The 25,135-nt window shown below is 39.7% G+C and overlaps 1 protein-coding gene across 1 annotated transcript in view; it reads left to right on the top strand.

The window, feature by feature from the left end:
* The first annotated feature begins 6,655 nt into the window (after positions 1-6,655).
* LOC128744693 (E3 ubiquitin-protein ligase RNF13) overlaps positions 6,656-25,135 on the top strand; it is a 39,481-nt gene continuing 21,001 nt past the window's right edge. Inside the window, exon 1 of the mRNA XM_053841864.1 lies at positions 6,656-7,309. The gene's annotated coding sequence lies outside the window, so the exon portion shown is untranslated. The remainder of the gene's footprint in view (positions 7,310-25,135) is intronic.

Below are 25,135 nucleotides of genomic sequence, written 5' to 3' on the forward strand. Positions count from 1 at the left end.
TGGACACTTACAGCAAAATCAAATGCAAGTGTCCAAATTATGTACAGCTGCTGATGGGGTCCAAAATAGGTTGGTTACCCTATACATATAACAAATATTTTTATTTCGTTGCAAAATAAAGTATAATCAATATATATAGAATGCCAGTGTCGCTGCAGTGCGCGTGGTAAACATCACACATGTTCAGATAATGTATTTACATTATATATGCATATGTGTGTGTGCCTGAGATACATCATAAGAGGAATCTCTTTGACAAACTTTGATAACCAGTTTAAAATTTCAAATAAGGCTGCCAAGTAATGCGATTGGAAACTTCCCTTGGTTCAAATTTCTGAAAAATCGGTGCAAAAAGACGCAGTTGTGGGATTCAATTCATCCGGACGAAAAGAAAAATAACGTTTAAAAACATTTTACTGGCATGAAAACACAGCGATGAGCGCACTGACGACAGCACCAACCAGCGCACAGATAAAGAACAGATAAACAACAACGAGCAACTTTGACAATGAAGTTACCGATTCACAGACTTGATACAGATTGCTAGCATCATGTTTACCACAATGAGTCCTGTAGAAAAACAGCGACACTGGCATTCTATATATATTGATTCTACTGTTTATTCGCAAGTGTGTTCGTAGCACGGATCGTAGCATATGTAAGTGTTGTTTTACGCCGCTAGTCATCACAACTGATCAATGTGTTACAAATGTAAAAATGATGCGTGAAGCAGGAGCCACCACGCAAATGCCGTAATCTGAACATAGATGGAGAGAAGATAGCAGCAATGTACGATACACCTCATCTTATAAAAAATGCTAGAAATGCACTTTATAAATACAACGCTGTTTTCAATCAGAAGATCGCATCTTTTAATCACATGCGTGAATTATACACTGCAGATGTATGAGCTGGTTTACGCTTGGTTCCTAAATTAAGGCAAAAGAATATTGATTTGCTACCTTTTTCAAAAATGAACGTCGCGTTGGCAACTAGAACTTTAAGCGAATCATGTTCAACAGGGATTCGCTTTTATGTAGAAAATAAACAACTGCCACCAGTTGCTTTACAAACAAGTTACTTTGCAGAAGTACACGATAAAATTTTTGATATCTTCAATTCCAGACACAATAAATATGGTGATTCAAAAACCAAGGTAATCATCAATGAATATTATCAGTTTTTAGTTTAGTAAAATCATGTACAACTCTACTAATAGCCTTACAGAACGCCAATCACTGGTAACCAATGCACAGAGGGGCCGGGCCGGACAAAAATGCCAAAATCGATTTTCGATTTTTATTGTTTTCATATTTTTTCTTAAATGTACTATCATTGAATATATATATGCCAAATTTTTAAGTAAATCGAGTAAAAACTAAAGCTTGTAGAATTTTTTGAAGATACCAAAGTCAGTGAAATTTGTTGAAATTCGCAATGCGAAAACTTTACACCCTGTGATATTCAATTCGTTTTAGTTAGTTTAAAATATTGAACACCAGTTCATGCAAAGGTGTGTTTTGATAGGAAATTTTCTTGGGAATCCAATGGAATTTTTAGATTTCACAAAACATTATTGTTATAAAAGTTACAATATGAAATACACGTTATTATTTGATTTTTAAACAGTGTTTCGGTCTGTAGGACGCCATCTACTTAGGAGTGCATACTAGTGCATCGACCGCTCGTGTTTCATTTTACAGGAAATTTGGTCTAGTTTTCAAAAAACATAGCGGCATCTTGCGCCGTTCTGCGCCAAGATCACAAATTTGATGAATTCTGAACAGGGTTGGCATGATCACTTTGACTCAATTCATATTCATTTGACAGTACCGTCCCAATTAAGCAAAATTTGAAAAAGTTGTGTATGTCGCATTTGTAGAGCTAGTTATTATCTACAATTTTGCTGAATAAAGCAGGGTTGTATCTTTTGTATTCACTGTGCTACAATGCCGCTGCCCCGTTAGTAGTTAAGTGAACGCTCATTTGGTTACCAACGGGGTAGCAACCATATGGTACCTTAAATACTAAAGATACAGCCTAGCTTTATTTAGCCAATTTGAAGATAATAACTAGCTCTACAAATGCCACATACATAGCTTTTTCAGATTCTGCTTGATTGAGACGGTACGGTCAAATGAATGTGAATTGAATCAAAATGATTGTGCTATGCCTGATTCTTTATTATTTCTTTATCATCTTAAATATCTGAAATCGAACGAAATCTTTCTCTGATTCATATGTCGCTTCCATATTAGGTCATTACTCTTGTTATCCATCAATATCTCTCAAATTGCTTCAAATTTTCAAGGATAGCAAGAAATACTATAGCCAAAAAAACAGTTTTGATCTGTTTCAAAACATACGTGAATATGAAATAATACTTCAAATTGAAACACAGTTATGTATTGGAAACTTGAGCTTGCCCAATTTATTTTAATTTTAGTAGTTCAGTTTGTTGCAAAACACTAAGAATACATAAAAGGTATTTGCAGAAAAATAAAGTATATGATTTACAGTATTAATATTTTTTTTAATCAACCATAGACGTTCATATGATAATTTTAGAGCATTTTAGATGCAAAAATCAAATTCAGCGACCCAAAATTACCATTAGGTGGCATTTTCAGCATCTTTGGACAACTTTTTTATTTTTGTCCAGCTTTTGTACTGTACTTTTGCACTGTGCAATGTTGCTGAGTATTCGAAAATAGCGCGATACAGCACCGATAATAATCAGCAAGCGAGTAAGAGACATATGAAAAATTTGTTATATGCCATATAGCGATCAACTCTACCATCGATTTGAAAAGGATAATTTGCTACTAGTGCGCTGCGAATTCACTCAACGAAAAAACCATGTGGTTCGGGTGACTATGATTCTCGGTTCGTGAGTGAGTGGCTCGCGAGTATGCATTAGTTTTGATCAGATAACGAGCTTGGTTTGGTTGCAACACCGCCAGTTTTCTCAAACAACGCGGGCTTGTTACAGCATAAGCATCGTAGCATACATTGAAATTATATATTGAAATCGCGCGCGCGTTTTGTTCTAGAGATGTGATTCGCAGGGATTTTCTACGTAAATCATGTGCTTCGTTCAAAATCATAAATACAAAGCACATTGATTAGCGTTTAAAGAAACATCATACTATTTATGACAATTGCTCTCACTATTTAATAAAACTGGGGCGCTTCGATTCGGTTCAGGTCCGGTGTAAATAGCAAACATGTTCATTAGTTAGTGAACACAACAACATTTTTACATTCGAACAACAAACAAACCGTCAGGGCGAACTCGACGCTCCTCCAATGAATGTCAAAAGATTGTGCCCACTTGTGCTCAATATCCGCCATTATCGCTCGTGGAAAGCTGGATAAACCTGACGCAGACTAAAACCAAAAACATTCCATCAAGAAGACTGGCATCTCTTCCTTTCTAATAAATATTTCTTGCGTCCTGTCCTCCCGTAAAAAAATATACATTGAATTTTGTAGTAGAAACAACGCGTTTACAACAGTTTTTGCACAGAGAACAGACATTCATCTTGAACTCGCCACGTGTGTAAAAGCTCAGCCGCCATTTTGTAAGTATGTGGTAATGCTTCCACTACGTGGCGCTCACATCGCTGACAGAATGAGCTTTTGTTGTTAATGTCTGTCAACGCGTATCAAAGCTCTCGTCATTATTTTAACTAAAGCATTCAACTGTTGCTACAGTAACTAACGCGATGTTTTCCGCTTAAAATAAAAGTAAACATTTATCAAAAATAATAACGATTAAATATCTTTTTAATTTAGCTGAATAGCTAGCCCATAACTTTGGCTAATTGAATTTAAAACAGAGTTCATGGCGACAAAGGTGATTTCGATTACGAATTCAGTGTTTCGAACCATGAACAGACCAAGTATACGCTGTGATTTTAGCGGCCGCCGCCTTCGAGGTCGATGAAACAAAGCCAAACGCTGCACTAACGGTGGACCTCGATGAAGTAGTACCTACAGGTTTTCCAGTGCAAAAAGACGAAAAGGCTACTGCTACTGTTTTACCTGACTCACTGCGAATATGCGTATTATTGAAATAAAACGTAACCATGCGTTTTATTCGTTTATAACGCATATTCAGTTAATATCGATAACAAACGATTTTTTATAATTTGTGCTTTTGTTATTGCATTTAATTTGTAAAAAGTTGCATAAATAACAATTCAGTTTCACAATACAATTATTGCGTACTATCGGCACATGAAATATAATGTTTAAGTACGTTATTTTTAGTGATCAAAATTAACGATATTTTCGATACAAGGGCGATATTTTTCGAAACCTTTCGAACCAACACGATACCGCGAATACAACGCATTTCGCAGTGAGTCAGGTAACACAGTAGTACCGCGGCACTTTATATGAAACCATGAAATATGATCAGACGCGAAAAAACTCTAAATAAGATGCCTATTTCACATTAACATTTAGTAAAATCAAAGAAAAATTTCAAATGCCGTTCGATTTCTGTTTTCCATGTTTAGCCGTGTTCAACAAATAACATAAACAAATTCGAGCCGTTGCTACAACCGTTGCTACAGAAACTGATAATAGAGTCGCTAGTTTTTCGAATATGCTGTTTATGACAAGAATATATAATAAATTTGACAACTTGGATTTTGGGCAACTGGTGCACCATAAGAGAGATGTCGCTAGTGTCTTGTTCAAAAGTTTACACACCATTTGCATGAAATTTTATATGAACATAATTGTCTATTCTCTGTGGTTTTTGTTGTGATCATTGAAACTTATGGTAAAATTATTGTATAAGTGCCTCAAATTCAAATTTTATTGATATTTTTGTTTCTTATTTTACGCTACAGAATTTACCATATTTTATCATAAATTTACTGCCTTTTTAAATTATATTTTGTGTTTTCGTCTGAAAAAATTACCATAAAAGGAAGATAACTTTTACCACAGACTAACAGACGTAACACTTCGAACAAATTTTCCAACAAAACATCGTTTCATTGACACCTCTAAAACTTGGCAAAAACACTAGCATCACCTGGTGCAGTCTTCGCGCTACGCAGAGTAGATTGCTATAAATTTACTTGTATGATATTTGACGTCAGCGCCAGCGCAGGCGAGCGACGTTCTCGCGCAGCGACTGTTATTTGATTGTTGGCTTAAGCGAAAATTTGAAATGATCGTTTTTATTGACGATGGAATGATGCTTCAGTGTTACGTCTGTTAGTCTGTGCTTTTATTGTAAATGAAAATTTTTGTTCGCGAAAAACTAGATTTTTTTATTGTTAAGATACTTAACAACCCGTCATTTTTATGGTAGAATCTCTGAAAACCATGAAAGTTCCCAGGTAACAATTTCAGGCTGATCAAACGCTTTTATAGTTGATTTTATTCAACCTGTGGCTGATCTATGGTTTTGGTTTAGAATTGAAAACCTTTTTTCAGCTCTTAAACATCTAAATCTGGTGATTTTATCAAGCTTCAGGCTAATTAATAGCTGCTTTCGAAGCTGCAATGAAGCTTAATAGAAACTTTTTTGCACTTTTAAATAGCCAATTTGCGCAATGCTGTCAATTCTATTTTTAGAACGAGAAATAGTTTTGCAATCTACTTTTCAACGCTTCATCAACCTTTATGCAGCCAAAAAAAATCTATTTTTAAATTAAAAAAAATGGCACGCGTCATTTTTATTTCGCCGTGAACGCGATATTTTTAGTTTCGAATAACTTTAATTCGTACAAGTAAGCTAGCTAATTAAAAATGCATGTCTTTTTCCGGGAATTGAACCCGCCATCTTTTGTTCCATAAGCACTCACCGTATGATCCGCCCCATTTGCATCTGCAGAACAGACAGTGAGAATATCTTTACACCTGAAGCCTAGCCCGTATAGCGTGTAGCAGTCGATAATGTCGATAACTGACAAACTTTTGCTGTCAGCCGAATTACGAAATTGTATGATCTGACAGTATGTGTGCTGTGAGCCGAAAGAAAACTTGGTGGAAGTTTGTAAAGCCACTTTAACACCCTTAAGCAGACTTAAAGTTGTTTCAAAGCTGTAAGCCTAATGAAAGCTTCCACTCTACATTTTAACACCTTTAAGCAGCCGTAAATCGGTTTGATGTTTATGGCTGTTTAGAAGCAGATTGTTTAGCAGAAAAATCCGCTATTAAGCTTTTTTATCAGCTTTTGGGAGAGAACTGGTTTGAAAAACTTAAAGTAGCTTACACATCGCTTATTTAAACACCATTTGAGCGCTTACTTTATGCAGCTTTGATAGCCTTAAACCAAACCGTAAACAGCCATTGCTCTTGCAAGTCAGCTACCGTTGTTACTTGGGTATGCATTGTGTTTGGGGCTTTACCCTAACGCTTGAAAAATGATTGGCTCTGCTTTTGATGTTTAAATTGGCTCTCGGTTTTGTATCCGCCAGACTATATATTAGTGATTCTTATGTAACACTCATTCAATTCACTCATCGACCCCCCGTCCAGTCGTTACCACCGTTATGAAAGTGTAGAACTGTCATTGTCTTTGTTTTTTGACGCACGTTTTCTTTCACTTCTTGTTCCTGTTTTTTTTCATTTACCTCTTCCCTTGCTTGCTCACACTGCGCTCTTCGACACTACGCGATCGACTCGACAGTGAGTGACTTCGAAGAAACGGTTCCGTGTGTGGCGTAGTTTTATAATCCTCCAATCAAAGTTGAAAACTAGCAGAATTAAAGTTTTAATTTTCCTCGCATGTGACTGATTGATACGGTTTACAGTTCGAAACAAAAGGATTAGATAATGAAAATGGAGCTCGCTGCCCGTCCTGGTTGAGCCTTTAATTCTGTGCTGGAGTAATTTTCACGGAATGGTGATTTGTTTTTGTTCCTGCCCTTCGGTTGTGAGAAATCTATCAGCAGCAGCAGAATAACACACAATGGCGACTTGAGCTGTGTGCTGGCTGGCTACGGGTTCGAAGTGTATTGACAATTTATTATTATTTTTCGCTACGAGCAGCATTTCGCAGTGGTTCGGGTTAATTAATTTGTGTCTGCGATTCGGAAAGTGGAAAATTTTCAGTGGTGATTCGAAATTTACGGATTGTGTCGACGGAGCAGTAATTGGATTAGCAGCTTTAAGTGATTGTTTTTTTTTCTTCACCATTTGCAAACGCTCAGCTGGTTTGCTTTTGTGGCAGCACCAGCTCAACTGCACAGGATTCTTTATTCCGCGAACGGTAGAATCGTCATCCGATTGAACGAAGCACACTGTCGTAGTAGTTGAGCTTTACGTGATTCCAGCTAAGGTAAGAAATCGGGATAAATAGATGTGGTGACAGAATAGAATTACAAAGCTGATTCATGTTCGTAGCGAAAATCATTCAGCTGATAGCACGGTTTACGGAGCAATTGTTTTCAAGGGCATCTGGCATTGATTGTGAAAAACTGTAATCTTAATTGAAATATTTATACTTATTTTCGTAAATTTTGCTGGCGAATGCAAAAGTAAATTGAACCAGTTTGCAAGCTAAATGTTTGTGGGTACTTAGTTACTTAGTTTGCAATTTTATTGTTCGTTTACTTATTGATCAATGTATATGTATACATAAATATTAGAGTTATCTTTCTTCCAACATACATACTTGAAAAAGTGTTGTAAAAATATGCGTAGGTTATTGAGCCAACGCAACATTTCGGCAATTCATTATGAAATCTTTATGTCTACCTTGGTTTTACGACGGGTCAGAATCTAAGGTTTTTTTGTAAGAGCAGCTCAAGAATATTTTTCTTGTTTTGTCCTTATGTTCTACTTATTATAGGTGGTAGAGTGATCATATAGTGAATTACGACACTTTTCTACTGTAAATAGTAGAATTGAAGGGAAAGTTTTCATCTTTCTCTATTTTCAGTTTCTACTAAAACACTCAACAAAGAAACTGTAGAGTAAACATAGATAAGCGTATGCGCTTGCTGCAAAACAGGCAAGCTACGACCACTATAACTAAGAAAGGTAAAGAAATGAAAATGAAATTGCTCGCTTATTTTTTTACTAAAACAAAGCAACCAATCAACCCATCTTTCGAAGGAGTGACACATTCTTGGATGCAAATAATACGTTTCCACAAGCAAATTGTGCACAAATGTGACCTTTTTCCTGTTACCGAAACTATATTCCTAATGAAAAACAATAGTGGCTTCTGTGGTCTACCTTATAGTTGTTAATTCTAGTTGTGAGGGGATCCGAGGCACCAAGGACACCTGAACAGTTTTCAAATCATTACTGGTAAAAAAAACCATTCCATAGCCTGTTAACCAGTAGCTCCTATCTCTACCTTCTCGTGCTACCGGTTGGAATTCAGCAAATTTAGTGGAGTTCGAGTAACCAATCCCGGTGGAAACTAAGGTTGTATACTGCCACGGAAGGAGGCACTGTGTTGTCTTGGTACCCATTACGGGGTTTGGTAGCGTGGCCCGAGTAAGGTGGCCTTCCAAAAACCTTAAACTACTACGAACAATTAAGGAAATTTGACTCGAAACATTCGGCATGAACAAAGGCGACGAGTTAAGGTCATGGCGTGGATGCTTGGTACTTGAATTTGCATGTTAAATTTCGTTGGTGGCGACAGGGTGCTGCTTCATCAGTTAGAACCATGAAATCGGCTTTGTAGCACTGCAGGAGATCTGTCGCAAAAGCTAGAAGGCGCGGTGGATCCGTGATGGCAAAGCCCAGTTTTACCGGAGCGATGGGGCGACAAACAAACTAGGAACGGGCTTCGTAGTGATGGGTAGAATGCAGGATCGCGTAATGGATTGGAAAGCGATCAACGAAAGGATGTGCATGTTGAGGATAAAAGGCCGTCCTCAACTACACCATCATAAACGTGCATTGTCCACACATAGTATACCCAAGTACGAGAAAAAAGCGTTCTATGCGCAGCTGGAGGAATCATACGACAGCTGCTAGCAGCCATCGATGCTTCAACTTTGCAGTTTCCCGAGCCCTGGTGATCAGAAGTACTCTCTTCCCCTGCGAAGATATCTCCAAAGCCACCTGGAGCCAAACGCGGCCTCGTCTGATCTAATTTTCTCACAAAATGAAGAAGAAAAGAAGACGTAAAGCAAAATACCACTCACGCACGCACGCGGGTTTGCGAGCGAATTGCGCAGAATGACACTACGAGGCGACGGGCTCGCGAGTGTGTTGACAGCAGTAAGTATGCTGGTTTTTCTCGAACATCACCAACATATGCTCCCTGCGGGGTGCGGATATCGGTTCGGATCATTACCTAGTAGCAGTACATGTTAATCTATCGACGGTTTACCTCGCGACAAAGCCGCCCTCCTCGGGTAAAAATTTGGTCATTGGACAACTCGTAAGCTGCCGTCAACTACACGCACGTACCGGATAAAGCTCTACCTTCCTCTGTGGAGCTCGAAGATAAATGGAGCAGGATACGCTCGGCTGTCAACGAGGTTGCAATCACGGCGCTAGGTAAGGTAACCTCTAGCGCACGAAATAATTGGTTTGACAGGGAATGCCAACAAACGATGGAAAGGAAAAAATAGCTTGGAAGAACTAGGAACTAAGGATTTGGCTAAGTATCGACGAGCGCGGAATGAGTTGACCACGATCCTGAGGAGGAAAAAGTGCCAGAAGGAGGACAAAGATCGTGAGGAACTGGAAGTTTTACAAGAAGGTGAACCAAACTCGCAAGGGCTACACACATAAATCATTATTATACTTACTTTACTTTAGTGGCAACGGTCCGTTACCGATCCTGCGTCGAACGCAAGCGTGTAGGGCGCTATATCTCTGCATATTAGCGTTGATAGGAGGAAATGCTTATCAACTTAGGAACTATCTTGGCTTGTTTCATTATGCCTGATTTTTGTTTTCAGGTATAATAAATTCAAATTTGTCACGAGGTTTTCGAGTCATTTTAAATCTCGCATGTGCATAATATTTTTAGATATAAATTATCAAATTATGGTTGTATATGAGCACCAATGGCATTATATTAAATTTATTAAAAGGTATTTTTTAAAGGTATCTTAATTTTCGTAAGTACTGGCCTTACCAGAAAATTTTTGAATAGTCAGGTTAGTCTTATATAACTCCCCCCATCTACTAACAACAATTCCTTTCCCGAAATACTTGTGAAGATGCAGAGGATTCCCTGGTCTTTAGTAGCAACAAGTATTGGACTAACATTCCTTCCCATCCCACCAGGACCCGCATTCGGACGTGGCCGGCGTCGGTATTGATCAGCATGCAGGGACCTGATAAGGTTGCACAATGAGGAATAGCGTGCTGTCCCAAGTATGCTCTTTCCAGCCATCATTTTGCAATTTTCATCGGTCCTGGTCAATAACGGAGTAGCAGCACACGGGCGGTATCCTATGCTTATGCTTATGCTTAACGGTCCGTTACCGATCCTGCGTCGAACGAATTATGGTCCTCCAGTACCGTCGGTCCTGGGCTGGCGTTCTCCAATCCCCTCGAACACCAGCTGAACGTGCATCGTCTTCGACAGCACACACCCACCGGGTGCGGGGTCTGCCTCGGAGTCTACGGTCTCTTCTTGGTTCTCTGCTGAAAATAGTTTTGGCTACTCTTTCGTCGGGCATTCTGGCCACGTGTTCAGCCCACCGCAGCCTGCCACATTGCACTACCTTCACTATATCAGCATATTTGTATACTTGGTACAGCTCGTGATTCATGCGTCTGCGCCACACTCCATTTTCCATTTTGCCACCAAGTATAGATCGCAGAATTTTACGCTCAAAAACCCCAAGCACTCGCCGATCAGCTTCCTTTAGCGTTCATGATTTGTGTCCGTAAAGGGCCACCGGGAGGATTAGTGTTCTGTAGAGCACCAGTTTTGTGCGAATTTGCAAACTACGGGACTTCAGCTGGCTACGTAATCCGTAGAAAGCCCGATTCGCGGCTGCAACTCGTTTCACTGGGCGGCTTACATAGTTGTCACATGTCACGAGTGTACCAAGGTATATAAATTCCTCCACTACTTCATATCGTTCCCCATCTAACTCCACCTCGGCACCAACACCACTTGAACTCCCACGTTCCCTACCAGCAACCATGTACTTCATTTTGGCGGTATTAATGGTAAGTCCCAATCTCGCAGCTTCCCTTTTAAAGGGCCTGAAGTCCGCTTCCACTGCTCTACGGTTGGTTCCGATGATATCGACGTCATCCGCAAAACCAAGAAGCATGTGAGATTTCGTGGTGATAGTTCCATTCCTTTCCACGTTTGCTCTTCGTAATGCACCTTCCAAGGCAATGTTGAATAGCAGGTTAGAGAGCGCATCCCCTTGCTTCAGTCCATCCAACGTCACGAAAGCAGCTGAGGTCTCACCCGCTATTCTAACGCATGATTTGGACCCGTCCAGCGTCGCACGAATCAGCGTAACTAGTTTCGTCGGAAAACCATGTTCTAGCATTATCTGCCACAGTCCACAAACAGATGGTGTGTCTGCAAGTTGTACTCCCGGAACTTGTCTAGCAACTGGCGCAGGGTAAACATCTGATCCGTCGTGGAGCGACCCTCACGAACACCAGTTTGGTACTCGCCGACGAAGGACTCCGCTAACGGTCTCAGTCTGCAGAACAGGATACGGGAAAGCACCTTGTAGGCAGAATTGAGCAATGTAATTCCTCGATAGTTTTTACACTCCATTCGATGTCCCTTTTTGAAAATTGGGCAAATGCGGCCATCCAACCACTCCTACGGCATTTGTTCTTCCTCCCAGATCCTGACAATGATCCGGTGGATTGCTTCGTATAGCCGCTCGCTCCCCGCTTTTAGAAGTTCAGCCGGGATACCGTCCTTCCCAGCAGACTTACCGTTTTCAGCTCGCTGATTGCCTTCTTAACCTCCTCCTGTGTTGGTGGCTCCACAGCTTGACCATTGCTTACAATTTCTATCCTGTCCCTGCTGATCTCCGCATTTACCTCTCCATTGAATAGTGTCTGAAAATGCTCCTTCTACCTGGCTGCTCCCGCCGTTTTGTCGGTAAGCAGGTTGCCAGCACTGCATGGCATCAATTTAAAGAAACTCCGTGTGTCGTTGCTGGCGTATCCCTCTTCTGCGCCGGCGAGCACGTGCTCATCGTACTCGCGTTTCTTTAGACGATGGATTCTTTTTTCCGCAGCTCTAGTCTCTCTGTACCTCTCTCTGCTTTGACGCGTTGCCACAGTGAGCATGCGACTCCTGGCCTGGTTCTTTTCATCTGTCACTCTCTGGCAATCGGCATCAAACCAGCTGTTACGCTGTCTTCCACGTGTCGTGCCTACCACCTCTCTCTCAGCTATTTCGATGGCACCATGGATGTTCCTCCCCAACCCATTTATATCTTCTCCTTCTACCTGCTGTTCTGCGATTCTCGTTGGTCAAGCTTCCTGGCGTACTCCACTGCTACACCATCTGCCGTTAACCGCTGGATGTTGAAACGCAGCGTCCTCTCTGTGCGAGCTTTCACCGTGTTCGACAGCCTTGCGCGAATCTTACTCACTACGAGATAGTGGTCAGAGTCGATATTTGGTTCCCGAAAAGACCGTACATCGATAACATCCGAAAAGTGTCGACCGTCAATCAAGACATGATCGATCTGAGAGCTAGAGTCTCCATTTGGATGCCTCCAGGTGTGTTTCCGAATATTCAAGCGTGGAAAGTAGGTGCTACAGATAGCCATCCCTCTGGCCGCGGTAAAATTTATGAGCCTCAGACCGTTATCATTGGTCGACAGATGCAGGCTATATCTTCCAATAACTGGACGGAAGAATTCCTCCCTCCCGATCTGCTCATTGGCATCTCCGATGATGATTTTCACGTCGTGTTTTGGGCACCCTCCATAGGTCCTCTCAAGCCTGTCGTAAAACTCGTCCTTAGCATCATCGGATTTATCATTTGTCGGTGCGTATAAGTTGATTAGGCTGTAGTTGAAGATTTTGCCCTTAATCCTCAACACGCATATACGATCATCAACGGGCCTCCACCGGATAACTCGTTGCTTTTGTTTTCCCAACACTACGAAACCGACTCCGTGTTCAGCTTTCTTACCGCCACTGCACAGTGGTCCAGCAGCGAAAATTAAGTGGAAAGTTTTTTGTGGTTCATAATAGCTCCCCATAATGTTCAGCAAAGTTGTACAACTCTAATAAACAATTAATGCGAAATCAACGACCAAGTTCCAGTTTGGCTTGTGAACACATAATCCATAATAACTTTTTATAAGAAAGAGATAGAAGGATAACTTCTTCGACAAAGTTGTAGCTAAAGATTATATAAGTAACTTTGCCAAAGACATAGTAGGCGTATTTCTAGGCGTTTATAACTTACATGGTGTTTTATAAAAAGACCTCTCAAAAATCACTTTTTCGCTGATTTCTTCAAATGCAATGGTTTTATTGCATCATAATGTCTTACAAAGTGGGTTATCTTATCAAAAGACATATTTTTGTAGAACATTGTATGTTGAAAACTCATACGTATAACGAGTTCTAACGTTTTTCCTGTGTTTTTTTAGTCTTTTTTGGAATAGAATATCTCAAAAAGGGGCAAACGAAAAAAATCAAACTTGGCCGTTTCTGAAAGCTTGGAGTTTTATCTCAAACATATGTGAAAATAAAAAACTGGTTTTTTCTCTAACTCGAGTAATTTCAGTTTAATTATTTCATGTTTGACCATTTTCTACTATGGAGTATTTTCTAATATCTTCTTGAAGACGATTAAAGTCAACATGTAAATAGTAAAAAAGAAATTTGTCGTGTCTTGACACAATTTCTTCTGATTGTCACGTAAAATAGTCTTTGAACTCCGGATAAGTTAAGAGATCTAGTTTTTTGACCTTGTGCTAGTTTTCGAACCACTGCTGATATATTCATCAAATAAGTTTTTATAACGGTAGTGTTTACAATTGTTTATTGGCAAGATATATGGACTTCGCCCGTCATCCAATCCATACATATAAATATAAATTATAATAGCAAATACAAAATAATATAAAATGCAGTGGTATTAGTGTGCATGTAATTGATCTCTCAGAAATAGTCAGAAAGTTTTTTCTTAATAGTATCACCCGACATGTTTAAGTTTAGTATGTTTCTAAAATTGTTCATTGGCTGCATACAGCGGCAGGCTGGTTCATTGCGCGCGTAGTTAGTTCGACGGTGGTTTAGAGTGAAGGGCCTTGGTCTCCACAGAACTACTGTACTCTGGTTAGGCTTCGTGCACAAATTACGTAACGCTCATAGGGGAAGGGGGGGGGGGGAGGACAAGCTAGCGTTACTTTTTGTTACGTGGGGGGGAGGGGGAGTCTTGAGAAGAGTTACGTAACAAATTTATCAAATTGAAAAAATTCGGAATTATTTTTTGCTGAATAAATCTGAGCAGCTGAAAACCGTTTGGCCCAACATGCAACATGGGGTGATGCCTAATTGCTGTTTCAGCTGTGTAACATTATTTTAGTTTTGATTTCCACTTGATCAAATCCATTTTGATCAAAATTTTTGTTCTGAACTCAGACTTGGTTGTGTTAAATCAGTGGTGCCCAGGTATAGGCATGGTGCGGGCCAAATCAGATCGCCCATGAATGCCGCGGGCCGCAATAATCTCTGGCCATTCCTGTGCATAACAATATGTAAAATAGGCGACAACAAAAACAATTTTCTAGGAATCACCATGAGATTTGAACCGGAAAGCATTCAGATTCCCAACATGCGCGAGGCATAACGATAAAACTGAGGGACTCCTATGTCATCAAAAAATTTTCTCCTAATTTCACCGTTTCCGAATCAGTCCGCGGGCCGCACGAATCATTTCAAAGGGCCACATGCGGCGCGCGGTCTTGAGTTTGCAAAACTAAAAAAATTAAACGGATTGTGCGATTTTCATTCAATGATAGGGGGAGGTTTAGTTAACGTTACGTAATTTTAAGAGGGGGCTATGCCAAGCGTTCCTTATTGTTACATAGGGGTGGGAGGGGGTCAAAAAACTATAATTTTTGCGTTACGTAATTAGTGTACCACGCCTTAGCAGTTATCCTGGATTTCAAATAATGACTGTCGTATCGTCCTCTCTGCAAATGGAGCTCAGCACCAGCTGTTTTTGACAAATATCTATCTTACAATTTTCATTATTTTACAAATAGTCATGGAAATCTTCACTTGGATATATGCACATGAAATTACATTTTATATTGATATTTCTGATTCTAGTCTAAAGTAATCTTTTAAATTACTTTAGTGTCAGAAAACTGAGAAGTCTTCAAAATTGATGTCTTATACGTATTCAGGAACAGGAACATGACTATGATCGTAGTAAAAAAGGAGGAACATTTTCAAGCAAATCCTATTAGAGTACTGGAGTTTTTTGTCAAAAGATTTGAGGGTACCGTTACTGTTATTTTAAATTAGTATCTAAAATGTTCGTGAAAGTAATTCGGTAGTTTAGGAGATTATTTCCCATTCAATTCCATATTAGCTATATCGCCAACCGTTAATAAAATGCTAGTACACGGCACAACTCATAGGGTTATTAAGCGAAGAGGTACAGGAAACGCGAAATAAATGTATTTGTAAGTTCAAGGAATTTCACGTCAGAAAATTTAACCGGATTGCCAATTTGGAAGATGTGTCCAAACGCCTCCTGCTGTCGTCCGATCCAGTCATTGCAATACAAAATCGTTCGTATTGTACACGTACTCTGGAGCTTCCACCAAGCGCAAACCAATTATTAATATCATAAATTATTATATTGCTAACAATAATAAAATATTTCGAAAACAAAACATTTATTGAATCTCTCAAATAAATGACTACCCTTTTTGTTTTCCAAATCAACGATATACTGATATAACGTGGTTGAAGTTCGAAAAGGATCTATAGGTTTTTTTCTCTTTTACCTCTTTGCTTGTTTTGATATACTTACCTGCGATTAAAAAATGACATAAAACTAAAATAACAGTTAACAATATTACGTATGAAATAATCAATATTTTTTGCTTTTTTATTGAAAATTAATTTTAAAACATTATTGATGGTAGATTGAGCATATTTGCAAAATAATAAAAATTGAAAGATAGATATTTATCAAAAACAGCTGGTGCTGATAGAAAACTGATGTCATATCTGGAGTTCGAAGACTATTTTACGTGACAATCAGAAGAAATTGTGTCAAGACACGACAAATTTCTTTTTTACTATTGAAATGTTGACTTTAATCGTCTTCAAGAAGATATTGGAAAATACTGCATAGTAGAAAATGGTCAAACATGAAATAATTAAATTGAAATTACTCGAGTTAGAGAAAAAACCAGTTTTTTATTTTCACATATGCTTGAGATAAAACTCCAAGCTTTCAGAAACGGCCAAGTTTGATTTTTTTCGTTTGCCCCTTTTTGAGATATTCTATTCCAAAAAAGACTAAAAAAACACAGGAAAAACGTTAGAACTCGTTATACGTATGAGTTTTTAACATACAATGTTCTACAAAAATATGTCTTTTGATAAGATAACCAACTTTGTAAAACATTATGATGCAATAAAACCACTGCATTTGAAGAAATCAGCGAAAAAGTGATTTTTGAGAGGTCTTGTTGTAAAACACCCTGTAAGTTAGAAACGCCTAAAAATACGCCTACTAAGTCTTTGGCAAAGTTGCTTATATAATCTTTAGATACAACTTTGTCGAAGAAGTTATCCTTCTATCTCTTTCCTATAAAAAGTTATTATGGATTATGTGTTCACAAGCCAAACTGGAGCTTAGTCGTTGATTTCGCATTAATTGTCTATTAGAGTTGTACAACTTTGCTGAACATTGTAGGGAGCTATTATAAAACGCTTAGCCGCAAAAGTAAGTTTCCACTTAACTTTCGTTTCTGGACCACTGTGCACTGTAGTAGATGTGGTACTTGAAAGAAGTGCCTGCAATAGGGTCTACTGCACGGAACTCCCTTTCTCCGGAATTTGGCCACCGAACTTCCTGAATAGCAGCGATCTTTACTCCGAGTTGATGCAGCTCTCGAGCTAGCAAGCCAGACCGTGCCGGTTTATGGAGAGTTCGGACATTACAGGTACCAAGTTTCCAATCGTTATCCCTTAATCGTTTCCTTGTCCCTTCCCAGATAACACAAGATCGTAATAGAAAGTGCACATTAAGTCGTATGCATGTCAATTTTATATTGGAATTGCATACTGATTAGAGTATGTCAAGGCGAAGTGTACAATAAGTTGTTTTGCGGTCGTGCGTGTCGTCATATACAACTTATGACTGTGAATTGTAAAGCAGTATAGATGATTGTAACATTTAGTCATATCTTAATCGTATATTGCGGATTCTTAAGCTGCGTGTTCCAAAAATTGTTGTATAGAATGCAAGATAGAATTATCAAAATTTTTGCACGTATATTGTCTCCACTTTGGTACTTATATATTCTTATGTGGTGTGAAATATAACTTTTTCGTGCGGACATGATTTCGTATCTCTCAGTTGCAACCGAAATATACAAACCAAATTGTTTACTGGGTTGCCGTGTCCTATACCGAATGATCCGTCCTGAATTTCTTTGTTCGTTGTTCGTGGTAATTGAGTTTTCGGTATACTACCTCACCGGGGTCGCGATACCTACATCCCGCTGATGGGTCTGCCATCTTAGGTATAGCTTGCGGGATACAGCATTTCATATTCAGCCGCCCGTTACGAGTCAGACGCTGTGTGAGCCGCCCCTCACCTGGAGAACAGGCGCTCTAGTTCGCACCTCCTAGCTTAGCTGCTTCAGTAAGTACATGAGGCATTTTCGGGTAAGGCCATCGACCGTCATCATTTGACTTAGATCTGCGTGGAGGCGCCAGGTGGGAGCTTGAGAGAGCCAGAGCTATGTTTGACGCTCCTTCCAGGTAACTGTCTCCATTTCATACTCAAATCATTATTATATTATACCATTATATTAAATTTATAAAAAAAAAATAAATTTATAAAAAAGATGTGATCTTCATTTTCGTGATACCTACTGGCTTTACAAGAAAATTTTCGAATATCTACGTTAGTCTCATGCTTACATCTCAAGCCTCTGTTTACACTTTTGTACGATTTTCGAATTATTGCGGATTTTTATGACAATTTTGAAGTTAACATGGTCTTTTATGACCATTTTTGAATTAACGCGGTTTGTCTTTACAACATATTTTGTATTATGTTTTTTGTAAATATTATAGGACAAGAGTAAACAGAATCATCACGCTATGGGAAATGAATGATGCGCGGTAGAAAGGTTAAAATAGTAATGCGCATATAAAAAATCAAGAAAGCAAGGGCCAGAAGTCAGACACGGACAAAAAACGAGACGAATGAATACGATGACTATGACATGACAATTCACCGACGAAAACCCCGAGCTTAATTCAGGCAACTTAAGTCCTCTTGGTCCGAAGAACGGCGTTTAATTGATCCGCTATGGTTGGTAACGGCCGGCTTATTTTGCATGGTTAACTCGCGAGTCGGGCCGAGAACCAATCAGCAATACGCTGCAGCCCATCAACTCGCAAAAAAAAAATCCTTGATTGTTCGTAGTACTTTGAGGTTTTCTATAAGTTGCCTTACTAGGGCTGCGCTACAGAGCCCCGTAATGGGGTAGCCATCTTATAGTGCCGAGACAACACAGTGCCTCCTTCTCTATCGCAGTAGTGGTTCCGTGGCTCAATTTTACCAGAGCGGTTGCCGACCAACGAGCTGGTAACGGGTTTCGTAGTGCCCATCCCATCAGAAAGCAGCATCGCCTAAAGGACTAAAAAGTGAACAAACAAAATGGTGTGCATGTTGAGGATAAAGGCCGTTTCTTCAACTACACCGTCAATAATGTGCGAGTCCTCACGAAGGTAAACTCTACAACTACAACTCTACAACTTTGCAGCTTTCCGAAGCCTGCTGATCAGAAACATTTTCTTTCCCCGCAAAAATATTCACAAAGCCACCTGTAGCCACCTCATGTGATCTAATTTTCTCACACACGCGTTCTCGTTCTGACGATATCTCTTGGACTCGCTTCCTTACTTTTACATCTCCTGCGACTAGTTTTTGCGAGTGTGTATTTAACTATTAGCCACAGTCATCGCTCTCGCTCGTCATTAATATCGCAGTTGATAACGAACGTTCTCGCACTTTTAACCGCGTGTGAAGCGCGGGCTTAAAGTGAAGAATAAAGAAAGATGTAAAGCCAAATTCGTTTAACCCACGTCCAAACTGTTAGTTTCGTGAAAGACGCTGCGAGCGTGTCGGTAACAGTAAGTATGCACACAGCAACAACGGTTGTTTGCCGTACGCTTGCATCAATGGAGTAAGCGTTGGACGTTATGCTTATCACACTCGCTCGCATACGGGTCGGCATCGTTTGCTTCTCGCTTGATTTGCAACATTAACCTGAAGATCACCTGACCAACGAACCTTGAACCAAATTATCAACGATTGCGGATTTACTCGAACAATCATCAACGTACGCTCTCTACGGGGTGCGTTCCTACGGGACCATTACCTAATAGCAGTACATGTGCGCTCAAAATTATCGACGGTTACCTCGCGAGGGCGGTTCCTCGGTCAAACATTCGGCAATTAGACATTAGACAACCCGTGAGTTGCCGAGAACTATGCGCGCGTTTTGGATATAGCTCTACCTTCCTCTGTGGAGTTAGGTGTTTCGACCTTCGAAAACGGATAGAGCAGCATAGGCCGACAATGAGGCCGCAACTGCGGTGCTCGGTGAGGTAACCTTGAGCGCACGATTTAAGATTCAATGATTGATTTGATGGAGAATGCCAGCAAGCAATGGAAAAGATGAAATAGCTTGGCAGAACTAAGAGAATTTACCCAAGAACCGAAAGCGCGGAATAAGTTGGTCACGATCAGGGCCCGACAACGTCACTTTTAATTGCAAATCGTCACCCAACAATGAAGTTATGAAGCGTCGGTTTTAACTAAAGCTGCACCCCTTTGCTTCAAAACTGGCTCAATCAGCGTCAGTGAAACGGGTTTCACTTCATCGTGACGATCAGCTTTAAAGATTTATTTTTACTTTTATGTCAAATGTTCAGCAGAAGGCCAGCAACTTTGAGTGCAAATGAATTGAGTTTCAGTAATATTTCCTCAATGTAATATATATTATAATTAACCTAGTCACCATCGACAAATCGTGCCTAACTTTCAATCGATGTCACTTGAAACAGTCACCAACTTCAACTGAAACTGGCTTGAAACGTTTTGTTCAACAAATGAAACAAGTTGCTTCATGTATGAAGCGAAGGTAAGACAAAGTCTTCAAACCCGGGGTGGCTTGTGCTGTTTCAAGCACACGTCTCCATTCAACTCGGTCTTGGGCCACTCGTCGCCAATTTCCTAGTCGTCTCAGAAGTCGCAAATCGCTTTCGACCTGGTCGAGCCATCGTGCACGTTGGGCCCCCCCCCCTGTTCCTAGTGCCGGTGGAATTGTTGAAGAGGACTAGTTTCGTCGCACTGTCGTCCGGCATCCTTACGACGTGTCCGGCCCACCGCAGCCTGCTACTTTTGCTAGATGTACGATGGGAGCCTTCCCAAGCAGTGCCTGTAGCTCGTGATTCATACGCCTCCACCACTCTTCGCTTTCAATTTGTATTCCGCCAAATATCGTCCGCAGCACTTTCTGCTCAAACACGGCAAGGGCGCGTATGTCCTCCGTGAGCAGCGTCGCGACTTCAAGTCCATAAAAAAACAAGCGTTTGTATCACCCTAATAGGTAAATTCGCGGTCACCCTAATAGTGCAGAAAGATGCGTTATATTTTATTATTAAACTTCTCCGAAGACACCACCCTTGAAAAATTACGCATTTTTTACCCAATTGCTAATGTCCGCGTTTTTTCAAAATTTGACTACTGTGCAGCGTGCCAGCTCCCGATCTCGAAAAGATCCGGCAAGAAATCGGTCAGTCGAAGAATAATAGAACCGCCAGAAAGGACCGACTCCCGGCAGAACTCTACAAATCGTGAATTCGTGGATTTCAGGGCAACATACGATACAGTCGAGCGCGAACAACTATGGCAGATAATGCACGAGAACGGTTTTCAGGTTAAACTGTCGTGGCAGATTAAAGCTACCCGGAAGCGAGTGATGTGCTACGTGCGTATTTCGGGGGCACTCTCTAGGCTCTCTATCCATCAGCCACTGCAACGTATACTGTCACTTCGCGGCCATCTTCATACTTGAAAATTTCCGTTGCTTTCAATCGTTTTGTTATTTCCTGCAAAGCATTCTCGTCCTTGAGCTTTACAAAGAAAGTATTCTCAGCTGGGTCACGATAAACGGAATGTACATCGGTGTCCTTGAATCCCAAATCTTTTGCGATGGAACTGACCGCTTCTTTTTATAAAGGCATAGACCCAGGTCTTCCGAACTCAAATTCTAGGGTGTTCTTCTTTTGTTTACGATTCATTATATTACTTGCGTACTCAAATCCGTTTATTTGAAAAGAACAATACCAGTGACCGTGATTACAGGCCAAAAGAAAGAGTAACGATCGTCACTAGCAATCCATAAAAGCGTGTGAATACGATCGCTTCTCATCCTCAACTACCTTGAAGTACTCCTGAGGTTACCCTGTTCCATAGTGCGTAGCAATAACGAAGTGAACTCCAGTGAACTAGTTGTCACTGATCTTCCTGGATGAAATCCATGTTGCGAGGTGAAAATAAAGCTTTTCACTCGAAACAATAGATGTTCAGATATAATTGCCTTAAAAATCTTGAAGCAAGCACATAGGGAAGTGGTTCCACCGCAGTGCTCCACGTTGCACAGTGGGGAATCGCTGGCCAGCAGCCAAAAAATGAAAGTTCATTTCGACTCTCCGTTGTATTTTTCCTGTGATTCTATACTATTGAAGTGTTCAAATCCAAAATTTTAGATCAATATGATAAAATTTGAATTTTCTATGAATCTTAAAAGTATGCTATCTCAGCATGTTTTAGCGTTTTTTTGAAAAATAACCCAATATTTCAAAACATGCTAGAGGTCTAATGGTAGCTCGGATTTCAATGGCGTCTAAGGAAAAGTTCTTCAAAAAATAGTGCTGAATAAAGCCCATTAATTGAGTATGCAGTAATTTTATCATAGTATGCCTCAATTTTAATTTTCATTAAAAAAGTGTCATATTTTCGCGTAAAACACGCTTAAAAGTTTTGAAGCCAAGGTTCGCCACTATTGACACTACCGGTAAAAGTTAGCGTAAAATATGAGCTTTCAAATGGATATAGTCTCATTTAGCGCAGAGTAGCGCAGAGCACAAATGTTACGCTTGTAAGGCTACTATATCAGAATTCAACAATATAGACAAAATGCAAACACTTAAAGTAAACGGTGGATATCTTAATTATGGGATATCTCCTTTACATTGTTGGATAGGCTGCTTCGAATGTACGGTCAATATTGCATATTGACCAGATTTTAGAGGCTGGAGGAAATCTCGAGGATACAGCGATAGTAATGACGAAAATACAGCTCGCAGATCTTATGCCAATCCTAGTATTAGTTCTGAAAGCACGGGTATTGATATGAAATTAATTAAAAGGTTGAGAAATTTTCTTATAGCAAGTTCTTGAACACATTATTTCAGAAAAATTCGAAACTTATTGATTGTATACCAAAAACCTTTACGTCAGGGTATAGTCCTCATATAATACGTCCACTGCAATGCAAAGAATTTGAATTCGCGGTCATACATGAATCTAGACAACTATATTGCTGATAGGACGAATGACAGAAGAAGCACAAAAATAAGTTTTTTGTTTAATTATAGTCACTTTAACAACTCGGGTCATTCGTGACTTCTGCGGGATTGGGAATTGAACCACGGTCGTCGGTGTGAGAGGCGTGAATGCTAGCCACTGCACCGGTATTGACCCTCACGAAAATAAAGTTATTGCCAATATTTGTAAGACAATATTTTACATGCAAAAATAAGTGTGAAAATACAAATCGTGATAGACTTATTCGCCTTCTTATTTCTCCGGATAAAGCTTATAGCTTCTTCGAAACGGAAAAATGTAATTAGAAAAATCTTTCTGAGAACGCTATATTACTATTGAAGACGAAACGTGAAACTAGTGATTCTGCAGAAGGAGAAGAAGAAGAAGATGGAGATAAAGAAGATTAAGAAAACTAATAAGGGGAAAAGTTTTGATTTTTGATTAATATTAACTTATATGGATTTTGTGTTGACTATTAAAGCTCATACTTGCTTTGAATTGTTTTATATAATGTTTTATCCTATAAAAATCCATCTGCAATAGTTTTCCAAATGACCCGCATTTCTTATAGGGGAGAGACGTCTACAGTGAGACACTTTTTTTCCAAAAATTTTAAAAATTTTTTGGTGATAGTTACCAACGAGGTCTTCAATCCATTTGAGAGGTATATCCTTCTAGTTGTCTGAAAAAAAGTTTCAGCCCTTTTAGTTAAAAGATAAAATAGTTACAAACGCAAATGTGAAGGTGTCTTTTTGGCTCACTGTTCCCCAGTAGGTGGGAAGAGTGAGACAACGAGTATTGAATACTGAGACAAATATTTAAAACACATCGTTGGAGACCCTAGGCTTAAATTTTTAGGAGATGACACCTTTATTAGCACAATTTGAAGCTATTATGAACAGTCGACTTCTGTATTCAATTTCGGTTGATTAAGATTTTGACGCCATCGCACATTCCGATCGGGAGAGCAGCGTTCAGTATTTCGGAACCATCGTGTGCTCAAGTGAAAGTAAACCGACTAAACCTTTGCCTATACATATCCAGTTGATGAAGGAGCAGTTTTGGCTAAATATTTGTATTACCTACAATCTAGACCGAAATGGCACTACGAAATTACCAACATCGAGATAGCATCTGCGTTAGTAAAGCTTGCTTCAGATAGTATTCGAACAAAAACAATTGCGTGTATTTCAGTTATTTATTATTGAATTCAAGATCTTTCCTTACACAAATGTTATATTTTCTTCATACTTTTAAGAAAAAATACGGATAAAATTATTCGTCACGGTTTCGAAGGAATTCTCGAACTTTTCCTGTAATATGGATCATTGGGCGGCGCACACTTTCTTCGTCCATCGTTTTGGCTATCTTATTCCACCAGCACGATGTTCAAAATACCGTTATTAAAAAATGAAATAGGCTATTTAAACGTAAAATGCCAGTTGGTTTGTATTGTCATCCTACACCTCTGAGCCATTTTTAAAAAAATCGATCGACGAATTTTTGAGTTACGCCCTTTTGAAGTTTTAAAGGGCAGATTGCTCATATAAAGTAAATAAAAATCTTGGGGGGCTCCGTAGCCGCAAGGTTACCGAGTCTGCTTTGACAAGCGAGTGGTCGTGGGTTCGAATCTTAGTAGAATCAAGCCATTCGATGTCAAGTGACTTTAGCATGGGTTTATTCTCAGGCCCCTCCATTTACCCTTCCTTCGTGTTGAATTCTATATTTACCCTCTGAAGCCTCTTGACAGTGCAAATGTCCCTCCTATAGTTAAGTGTATACTGGTCAGAGGTACGAATGAGTCCTCGCCAGGGACGGCTATAATATGGGATAGTGCTAGCAGCGAGTAATAAGTGGGTAAAGTAGATCAAGCTTTGAAGGAAGAGTAAACCTTAATACACGCAAGCACGCATACAATTTAAAATAAGCATATCGCCCACTCAATAGCGATTATAGCCAAAAGAAATGCAGTGCAGGTCATACAGCAAACACCCGGGCGATATTACAATAGATCAACTATACTGGTCGCAGTAATGAGTCCACACATGGAAAAAAAATAAAAATCTTCAATGACACTTCCAAAACGAACGTAAATCACAGCCGGTATTGATTTTTTATGCAACATATGGCCATTGCCGACCATTTTAGGAGTTTTACGCTGTATTGGGACTAACCGGAAATGTTCTGGATTAAGTTATCGCTGTGGGAAATAGCCAGTATCGAACATGAACAAATACTTATCATAGGACACCTCAAATTACGACAGAATTTAAAAACTAGATCACTGATAGTCAGATAAACTACCTAGCACCACGTTGGTTATATCTGGACAAGTTCCGGAGACTTCCG

The sequence above is a fragment of the Sabethes cyaneus genome, chromosome 3, assembly GCF_943734655.1.
Source record: "Sabethes cyaneus chromosome 3, idSabCyanKW18_F2, whole genome shotgun sequence".
Lineage (NCBI taxonomy): Eukaryota > Metazoa > Arthropoda > Insecta > Diptera > Culicidae > Sabethes > Sabethes cyaneus.